Below are 11433 nucleotides of genomic sequence, written 5' to 3' on the forward strand. Positions count from 1 at the left end.
GAATTTTGCATGCTTCATTCCCACAACTTATCAAAAAAATTTCAAATCTTATAAAGTCTTATCATTAATTTCCTTAAATTCCCATGTTCAAACCCTTAAAAAAGTATTCTTTTTGCAGGATGACCATTTACAAAGATTTTCGCACCATAATAAAATTAATGGTACAGTACAATTCATCCTACACAATATGCATTTGAATGGGAATGCACCAAACTTCTCGAGATTAAAAAAACATTGTATATCATTGAACGGGAAGCTGGGTATACTCAGTATCTGGAATAACTCTTTATCAGGAATGTGACATGCATTTCATCTTGATCGAAGGTAAAGGCCGTGTGTAGTTGAGTTGGATCGTTGAGATTGCGAAAACTAATAGCGTCGCTCCTCGCCAGAAAATGGGTGGTGGAGGGCACGGGACTGTGATCTTTGTCCACCCGTTGGATATCTCAAATGATCCTCATTGAAAACCATGGAATTCATAAGGTCTTCACTGATCGAGGAGAGGAAGATCTAGATGACCCCTCCTCTTTCATCCAGTTTGGGAAAAAGGAAGACAATAGGACATAACCTATGAAATGCACGTATGCAGAATCTGGAGGATTATAAACCCCTAGCGTGTCCATGTCATAGTGAACGTCACTCCTGAGTGGTTCAATGGTTTTAGAGAGGACTCCAAAGTTAACAACTAACCGCTGGCCCGTTCATTAGATTCACCGCTACTACAAATGCAATTATCTTTGGTTCATTGAATTTCGTTCTTCAACCCATTTCATCTGGAAACCAAATTTTCTCATGCAACGCAAAACTATAGTATCGTAGAACATAGGTTGAAGTACTTGCAGAGAACCTCTCACATAGAAATTTGATTTCTTTTTAGGGAGAGCCATTTGGTGCAGATGGAAAACAAGAAGAAGCACCAGAGGGCAAACCAAAAACTCAATTTTTAGGGAGATATTGTTGAAGAGTGTAGACATGGTGGAAGTTTAAATGGAGAGTGGACCCATGGCTACCGAATGCGTTGAAATATTTTCTGCCCACAAGAATAATCTTTATCACACCGAAAGCGGTGGCAGTACGAACGAGAGTGCCTAAATTGTGCCTTTTAACCACATTGTGTACAATTACAAAGCTTTCCATGCCTCGATGGGCTCTACTTGAGAATCCCCAAAAAATCCCAAGAAATTTGATTATAAATAATTGCGTGGTCTCTGGATTAAGAAAATTGGAATAAACAACTAGTAAAGATGCAGGGGACATCAAGAAGGAGCTGGGATATAAAATATGTACATGATAAGATTAGCCGTGGAAATTACTCATAGGAATGACTTTCAAAATGAACACCATAAAAATATAACTATGCAGTAAGTATGCATTGAATAAAAAAATTACGTGTATAGCGAGGGTTTGTAGAAAAAAATATGCGGCCTCTTGGAATTAACCATCCCATAACTTCAAAACAAGTCGAGTTAAAAATTCCAACAAAATAATTTTTATTTTTTTCTAAGATGCCCATAGGCCCTAAGGGTTGACCCAAAGCTCTGATACCATATGTAACAACCCAAAAATAAATATCTAATTAACATTAAATTTAAATTAGAGTGGCACTTACCTAGCCAAATAAACATGTAACTAATAAACTAAATTCAACTATGAATAGTGCTTACCTGTGGTAGAAGTAGGCTTACCACAAAAAGGTTTTGGGGACAACTCTCCACCCAACTGTAGGCTCAATTGTGCAAGAATTTTCTACAACTTGCCACCCCCGAGCCCTCAATCAACATACTACTGCCAGTGACTCCTATGTCTTAGAACACCATTCTCCCAAGAGAATGAAAGATAGAATATTGGAAAGATGGAATGCCTCCCATACTCCTCACCATTTAATAAATAGAGCAAACGTTGGATGGGAACCACATGCACACACTCCATGTGTTTACGTGCGACTGTGATTTGTAGCTTTCTTGTTTTATTTCTTTACTTTTCTTTTGATTTTTAGCTTTCTTGTTTTATTTTCTTCTTTTTGATAGATTTACTGTTTTTTTTATTGTTTTCTTTGTTTTATTTCTATTTATTCTTATTTAGAGCTTTAGTATAGTTATTTCTGTTGTTATTTTTATTATTTTTATTTATTTTCTTGTATATTTTTAAATATCTTTATTATTTAACATTTATGATTTATTTTTATTATTTATTATTAAGTGATTTATTATTTATTACTTTTATTATTTATTATTTATTATTAAGGGGAGGGATATTACAGAAACTACAATCACCTGGATGGTAGATTTGACAATTGCAGGAATTTCTTTAATGGCCAATGTTTTTCATGTCAATAAAGTTGCTCAATTTGTTGCCTATAAGACCATCATGACTCGAGAAGCATGAAATCAAAGGAGCATGATTGGGATCATGAAGAGAACCTACAATAACTTTTTAGCTCTTGAAAATGAAATAGAATGCTTTATTTGTAATAACTTCGGTCATGAAGAATCTGAATGCAAGAGTAAGTTTTGGCAAACATCTCAGAAGGAGAAACATTTATTGGGTCCCAAAACATGGACAAAGAAAGAACCGAAACCAGAAAGATGTGGTATAGCCTCATATGTGGAAGGACATGAAAATCAATTGTACATCAATAGTGGATGCTTGAAACATATGATAGGTGATAAAGAAAAACTTCAGTCATATGGTGCCTTAGAAAATGAAAGGAAGGTCTCATTTGGCAATGACACCCCTGCAGTCATAAAAGGTAAAGGTTTTGTTCTTTTGAAGGAAAAGGTCAAAGCTGGAAATGTTATGTATGTTGATGGCTTAAAGCATAATCTATTGAGTGTTAGCCAAATGTGTGATCAAGGAAATGAGGTAATATTTCGATCAAATGGATGTATTGTTTGTGAGCTTGATACAGGAGAAACAGTGATCAAGGGCATAAGAAATCCAAATAATTTATACATACTCAAGGGATGAAAACAACAATACCATCTAAGCAAGAATGATGATCACTGACTATGGTACAGAAGATTGGGGCATCTAAGCTTCCCTTACATAAGGAAAGCATGCAAATATCAAGATATTTGTGATCTTCTTGACATCAAAATTCCAGGTAATACAATATGCAGATCATGTCTATTTGGTAAGAAAACCAGAACACATTTCACTGAGAAGGAAGGGTCAGCTAGTAGGCCACTTGAACTTGTCCATACTGATTTATGTGGAGAAGAATACTTTATATTGTTTATTTATGACTTTTCCAGGATGTGTTGGATAGGACTTCTGAAGCATAAAGATGAAGCTTTTGAAAAGTTCAAAGCTTTCGAAACCTTGGTTGGAAATGAATCAGATTGCAGAATCAAATGCCTCAGGTCTGATCAGGGTGGGGAATTTACCTCAGATGAATTTTTCAACTTTTGTGAAGAACATGGAATAAGAAGGGAATTCTCTACTGTAGGGACTCCTCAGCAAAATGGAATAGTGGAAAGGATGAACAGAACGATTCAACAAATGGCTCATGCTATGCTTGATGAGTCTCAAACTCCTGCAACCTTCTGGGGTGAAGTTGCATTTGCTACCATTACTATTCTCAACAAAACAAATGTTCGGGTAAACATCACTCAAAATCCTCATGAACTTTGGTATGGTAAGACTCCTATGGTAAAATACTTCAAAGTTTTTTTAATCAAATGTTACATCAAAAGCACTGATGAAAACCTTGGCAAGTTTGAACCTAGAGCAAATGAAGGAATTCTTCTTGGTTACTCTTCCCGCAGTAAAGGATATAAGTGTTACAATAAAAGACTTGGAAAAATTGTTGAAGGTATTGATTTGGTGGTTGATGATGCAGGCGATAATCCAAAGCAGATAAAAACTGAAGATTTTGAAGATGAAGAGGACTATCCTTCAACTTCAAATCAGACTAATGATAAAGAAGAAACCTATGAGGCACCAAAAGAATAAATAAGGGTAGAAGAAAAGACTCCATCCAGGTATGTACAAAAGAATCATCCAGAGACTCAAATTTTGGGGCAGAAAGAGGCAAGTGTTTGAACAAGAAGAACTATTATAGAAGCTTCAAGCTATCTAGCATTGCTCTCATCCATCGAACCACGAAATGGAAGTGAAGCATGCGAAGATGAATGCTGGGTCAAGGCCATGAATGAAGAACTTGAGCATATTGAAAAGAATAACACTTGGGAATTGGTTCCTAGACCTAATGATAAGAATGTCATAAGGACCAAATGGATATTCAAAAACAAGCTGAATGAAAATGGAGATGTTATTAGAAACAAGGCCAGACTTGTTTTTAAAGGGTATGCTCAACAAGAAGGCATAAACTTTGAAGAAACTTTTGCACCGGTTGCTTGACTTGAAGCCATAAGAATGTTCCTTGCTCTTTCTAGCTTTCAGAAGTTCAAAGTATATCAAATGGATGTGAAATTTGCCTTTCTAAATGGAGACTTAGAAGAAGAAGTGTATATTGAGCAACCAGATGGATTCATCCTTGGAAATGATCCAAAACTTGTCTGCAGACTCGGAAAGGATATCTATGGTCTTAAACAGGCTCTAAAGGCTTGGTATTATCGTCTGGATAAATACCTCCATCAACAAGGTTTCTAAAAAGGATTAGCATATAGCAATCTATATATAAAAATTGACAATGATAAATTGCTAATACTTTTTGTGTATGTTGATGACATCATTTTTGGTACCAATGAAGAAGCCATGAGTCAAAACTTTGCCTTGGTGATGTAGAAAGAAATAGAAATGTCCCTGCTTGGTGAGCTCACATATTTTCTTGGTTTACAATTCCAACAAAACTAAGATGGTATCTTTCTATCACAAACCAAGTACCTCAAGCAGATCTTGAAGAAATATGGGACGGAAGATTCGAAACTAGTATGTACCCCTATGGTAACAGGATGCAGCCTCAGTGCAAATGATGAATAAGTAGCAATACAAAAACAAACGTATAGATCCATGATTGGTAGTCTTCTCTATCTGACAGGTACTCGACCAGACATCATGCACGCAGTGGGAATAGTTGGAATATTCCAGGCTAATCCAAAAGAAGCACACCTTCAGTCAGTTAAAAGGATTTTCAAATATCTTCAAGGAACACAAAACTATGGCTTATGGTATCCTAGAGATACAGATCTCACACTTCATGCATATATAGATGCAGATTGGGTAGGAAGCGTGGATGACAGAAAAAGCACTAGTGGTAGTTCATTCTTTATGGGGTCCATATTAGTGTCTTGGTTCAGTAAGAAACAAAGTTCAATTGCATTATCTACAACTGAAGCAGAATATGTGGCTGTTGCATCTTGCTGCACACAACTCCTTTGGATGATGCAAACATTGCAAGACATTCAAATCACTTGTGCTCCACCTATCTCCATTTCATGTGATAATACAAGTGCAATCAGTATTTCATAGAATCTAGTCATCCATTCAAAGAGCAAGCGCAGACCTATCAAATATCATTTTCTCCACCAACAAGTGCTTGAACAAAAGGTCACGTTGGAGTATGTTCCCTCCCAGGAACAATTTTCTGATATATTCACCAAACCATTGCCCAGGGAGACATTTGAATAACTCAGACAGAAGCTGGGAGTAGTTGATGCATCATCTTGCTGTTGAAACTTATCTGTTTCAGAGAAAAATGGTTGCACGCGAGTTTCATGAAGAGCATTCGCGTACATACGCCTGTTTCTTTGGATACAGTCACATATATGTTGATTTGAAGAAAATCAGTGGGCCAGACTCAGGAGGAAAAGATTCTGATATGGGTCTGACAGAGACCATCTGGCACAGGTTCAGGGGGAGCATTTACTTCTAATAATGTATCGTTAGCATTATCTTAGAAGATCTAGGTTCAGGTGGAATAGGTACAGAGGGAGATCATGGTTGTTGGTCTGAATGATGATTGACAGATGCTGCTGATGATAGTTGTTGATGACTATCATAATCTTGTCTTAGATATCTAGTCTCCATGTCATGTAATGGCCTATTTTGGTTTTCCTACTATGCCTGGGATGGATGATGTAATTTTCTTGTGTAAACTTTTAGTGTGTCTCCACTTGGTTGGGTTGATGAGTCAATATTGGTATATACCGACTTGGTTGGGAGATGGATGTATGTATGAGTCTTTGGTGATAGGAAGGTCATTTATGATGTATAGAGTCATGTTCTTTATTGTAGAAAATATTTTTGCAGACCTTGTCTACTATCACGGGGATCATGGACAGCACACTAGAGAAGAGATTTCAGCATGTACTCATGGGGAGCATAACCCTTTACCCTTGATGACAAAGGCGGAGAATGAATTTGAACGAGTTGGGGTTGTCGTCAAGTCCAAAGGGGGAGATTGTTGGCATTATGAAACAGGTTTGGAATTATGACACAGGTGTTGTCCTTGATGGCAACTCACTCAGATGACAGATCGTAGTTCAGGCTTTCAGAAAGAAGGAAAAAGAGATATATGTAGGTTCCACTTAACCAAATCATGTATACACGCGGGATCACCGATCAAAAGGCGTGTATGCATATGCATGCACTTTCATGCAAGGAAAATCATGTACATGTGGGAAAACGTGTTTTTAAGTCCATGGCATTTAGTCCTTCATATTTGGACCATGGTATCTTGTCCGAAGTGTTGAACCCAGGTATTGGGTCCTAAGTATCGGTTCTAAGTGGTTTTGGACCATGGTATTGAGCAAGGCCTAAGACTATAAAAGAGGAAGAGGTCATTAGGCAAAGGCACTCAAGGATTGAATATTTGATGAAGAGCAATATATAGAAAACTAGTCATTGGGTTATGGTGCATAGCTGGATCTGAATCAAGGAGGAACCTGAGCGCTAGAAGAAGGATAAGTTCTATTGATAGGTCAAGATCTTAAGGCTTGAAGAGAAGTATCTTTGTGTGATTTCGATCTGTTATATTTGGCGCAGGACTTGATCTATAAATCTAATAATCTTGGTATAACTGATGTCTCAATAACTAAAATGGGTAAATTATATTTATAGATCTGTATGCAGGTTCGGCATAGCAAAGGCACATATACATGTTGGTTCGGTAATTCAAAATAGCGTATATGTAGGTTTGCCTGAATACAAAAGCATATGCATGCAAGTTCTTCATCTTGAAGTAGCATATGTCTCATAAAATATGTTTTAGCTACTTCTGTTTATTGTTGCAGTGCTCTAGGTTCAGGATTGGTTTCTGGTTACTATTACTGTATTCTAGTTACAGCTTTCAGAGAAGTGATTGATTGATTCAATTTTGGTTGGTGCAAAGGGGATTGGTTGATGCACATACATTTGATGTTTGATTGATGTTATTGATGGATCTAGTCTAAAAATTTATGAAACGTGGTCCCTGGAAGAAAAGAGAAGCTTGTAGCCTTCTGTAGGTCAGCACCTACGTACTAGTACATCAGCTAGTACGTAGCCTTCTACAGGTAAAATCCTGGAGACGAAGAGAAGGTTGTAGCCTTCTGCAAGTAAAATCATGCATACTGGTATAAGATTGCACCAGTGCATAAATATTGTAAAAACAAGTTTCTTATTAACAAGAAGATAGAAACGTATTGTAGCAGGTGGTTTTCACCCACATTGGGTTTCCACCTTATATCTTATGTTCATGTGTGTGATGATCTATTCTGTTCTTATGGTTAATGAAGTTTTGAAGCACTGATTAAGGACTAACAGTTAATGGATTAACTAAATCTTAAGTTTACTGGATATACGCTAGTTGCTTTAGACACAGTTGTGTGTATACGCGGGTTCCCATATCTAAAGTAGCATATATATATATATATATATATATATATATATATATATATATATATATATATGAGTTTGAAAATGAAAAATTGTTTGACTTGATAATACTGATTCAGCCCCCCTCTCGGTGTTATTTCCAACAATATTGTACCAAATGAAGCAACATTTTTCTAGGATATTGAACAAAGGCAAAGAGAAACCATGGCCTGCCTTCCCTCGAAGATGAGCTCCTCGAAGATTCCCAGGAAGACATGAGCATCAATGAAAGAGCTTCCATCGGAAAGAAAAAGTAGCACAAGGTGCCAAAAGGAACCGAGGAATTTGAGAAGCCAAAAGTAAAAGAGGTAGAGGATGCCTTAAGAGACCACAAAGACTAAGGCACTAATACTAGGCTAGAATAAAGGAATGCTATCTTGGCAAGGACAAAGAAAGAGCTTTAAAGGCAAAGGGAACTAGAGAGAAAACAATATCAATATCACAGCAACCAATGGCAGCGCGACCAAAGGACAAACTGCTGCAAGAAAAGAAACAGGAAGAAGGAAGGGCGTAGAGGAAGAGGCATACAAGAAAAAACAAGAGGAAGAAATAAGGGAATAGGAAGAGGCGAAGAAGAGAAAGCAGGAAGAAGATATAAGCGCAAAGGAAGGGGAAGAGAAGATAAAACATGAAGAAGAAGAAGAGAAGAGAAAGAAGGAGGAGAATAGGAGATTAGAGAAATAGTTGAAAAATATGGAAGATGAGCTAGAGAGGCAACAAGCACTCACAAATTAAGATAAAAGACGACAGGGAGAATAACTAAGGAGAAACAAGGAAATGGAAGTCGAGGAAATTGAATAAGAAGAGAATAGAAAAACAACTGACCTAGGTACAAGATAAAGTGAACTTCTCCCATTAGACGTGCCTCGTACCACTCCCCTCACCGGTGGGCACCTCCCCTTGCAAGAATTGGGTATCTCAGAGGGAGAGGACTAGGAGGTCCTAGATTTGATAATTCTCACTTTCGATGAAGTAAACCTCAAAACTGTGCAAGAAAGAAAAAAAATATTATGCCATGAATCCAACTGAACCTTTATGAGTAACCATGACCAAGGATATTGTGCCCAGCATTACAGCAAACCCGCAAATAATTACCTCGGCTGGCACAACTTTCATTTCCACCACAGAACACAATGTGGACCAAATGAGAAAACATATTGTTGATCTTCAGAACAAGCTTTATTCATTTCAACTAAGGGTGACCATGGCGAAGTAGGAGAAAAGAAAGGTGGAGGAAAATAATATGGCACTCTGTTTAGTTCACATTAGTGCAGCTAAATTCCAAGCAACAATTAGAGTAGAGATAAAGGCTCCAGGGGAGGCCATGGTAGTAGACTATGAAGAGATGTCGAAACTACATCACACAGTGGCCCCAATCATGAAAATTCAAGCCCACACAAAAGTAAGAGTCACGATGCTTAAGGAGGCTATGACTAGTTTCGATAAGATACACAAATGGTTCATAAAGTACCCAAGAGCACCAATGGTGGTCCCTAAGAAGGATTATATCACCATGCAGAATACCAAGGTTCAAATCTGCATCAAAATTCAGTATAAGGAAAATTTGATCAAAGATGTGGACACAGTATTCATATTCTACGGGAAACTATTAAGCGACTTAGAATCTATTATCCAACTTCATGGGGTACCCTCTATGGGAGAAGTCAGACAAGTGAGGAACTAAGATGAGACATCCAAGGAAGTACAGGCATTGGTAGAGACATATAAACAAGAAGCCCATATAAATGACATGCCAATCACCAAAGAAAATATCACATGTTATGTGGTCGAACCAGTGAGGATCTACACCAAACTGGTAACATAAAGTTGGATGCTTGCATCATATTCAAGGTCAGGCACTCTACATGGGTATCTAATCTATTGCTAGTATGAAAGAAATCTAGGGAGATACGTGTTGAGTCCTAAACCTGCACTTCCCTATATACCCTTTCAGCCTTCTTTTTCCATTTACTTTGCCCACCAAGCTGTCAAATCATTGCATAATAGTTTAAAAAGAACTTATGAATGGTCTTCTAACTATGCTTATGACTGTTGTTTGATTTAGATTTTCGTTCAAGCAACTGCGGAAACTTTTCACTTTTTGCAGCCAGCCCAAGTTTCCGCAGCCATTTTGTTAAAGACTATGCTACAGGTGTCCAGTGGAGAAACCAGCCACATGGGTAATCTGCACGTGACGTGTACATGGGGTGTGTCCCCTTAGATCAGCCAAATCATTCATAAACAGTCGCGGTCAACGATGGTCAAAGGAAGGGCCAAATGAAGAATTTCGTGGTGGCACAGCTCTATTTTTCCCACGTGAAGGTTTGCGCGGCACGATCCTTAGTTTTCGGAGGTATTGGCACACCTGGAGAGCAGCCCGTGAGCTAAACCAAGCAGCCACCACTCCATGAATTCATGACCATCACGCTAGATCTCAGCTCAAGGAAATTTATGTGTCTCTTAGCAGCATAAATCTAGGAATTAGTTGCAGCATATTTTTCTTATAAATAACACGTTGATATACGCTGAAGGGATTAGCTTTTGTATTGTAATTTCGACTGTTGTCACCCACTGTACTGCATTTCACTTTAAATACATGAGAAGACAGTTTTTCTGAATCAGATTTGTGACTAAGTGATTGACTGGCTGAGGTTGCAGAGGGTCCCTGTCAGATCTTTGTATAGTTTCTTACTTTCTTTCATTTACTGTTTTTTTCAATCATTGCTTGTATATATAGTGTGTTGTTGTGATGATCATTGATGTCTATATTTCCTTTATGTTTCTTTTCTAACTGTTAGCTGATCAGTGCTTCTTTTACAGGTTTGTTGTAGGTAGCCCGGGCAGATTTACATATCTTTTTGATAACTACTGACATGAGATCATCTTGTCCTTCCTGCTGATTTTCATTTTCTGAAGTTTAATTCCAGCACTGCCATTTTTCAAATTGTGTTTTGCTTATTTATTTTTCTGCTACTTAGACATCATACTACTCATTTGTTTATGGTTTCTTTCTATAGTCAAGTGACTCTATTAGTAAGGAATTAGAATATTACTTATTGTAGTATGATTTAGTTTGCTTTCTTTCAATTTAAATATCATATTGCTCAGCTTGTTCATGATTGCTTCCCATAAGGCAGATTGAGTTGAAGGGTAAAGGATCAGAACAGGGGTTGAAGTAGTGTGATTAGTTTCCTTTATGCAATTTAATTTCTTGCAATTTAAATATCATATTGCTCAGCTTGTTTATGATTGCTTCCGATAAGGCAGATTGAGTTGAAGGGTAAAGGATCAGAACAGGGGTTGAAGTAGTGTGATTAGTTTCCTTCATGCAATTTAATTTCCTGCAATTTAGATATCATATTGCTCACTTGTTCATGATTGCTTCCCATAAGGCAGATTGAGTTGAAGGGTAAAGGATCAGAAGAGGGGTTGAAGTAGTGTGAATTAGTTGCTTTGCTTTCAGTCTTTGAGTTGCTTTAAGTTCAGTTTTTACTTTCTTTTTCACACAACAGTAAGGATACTCGGCCATTGTCATTAGTTCACAGTTTGATACATTTACTTCCTCTTAAGAATTGATTTCACTACAGTTAGTTTAGAGCTTTCTTTTTTAACACT

The 11433-nt window shown here is 37.4% G+C and overlaps 1 pseudogene; it reads right to left on the minus strand.

The window, feature by feature from the left end:
- Positions 1 to 266: 266 nt before the first annotated feature.
- LOC149165186 (putative inactive purple acid phosphatase 9) lies at positions 267 to 768 on the minus strand (annotated as a pseudogene).
- Positions 769 to 11433: the final 10665 nt, after the last annotated feature.

The sequence above is a fragment of the Pinus tabuliformis genome, chromosome 5_1 (genome assembly GCF_031772625.1).
Source record: "Pinus tabuliformis cultivar Carrire ecotype Pingquan chromosome 5_1, CPIR1, whole genome shotgun sequence".
Taxonomy (NCBI): Eukaryota; Viridiplantae; Streptophyta; class Pinopsida; order Pinales; family Pinaceae; genus Pinus; species Pinus tabuliformis.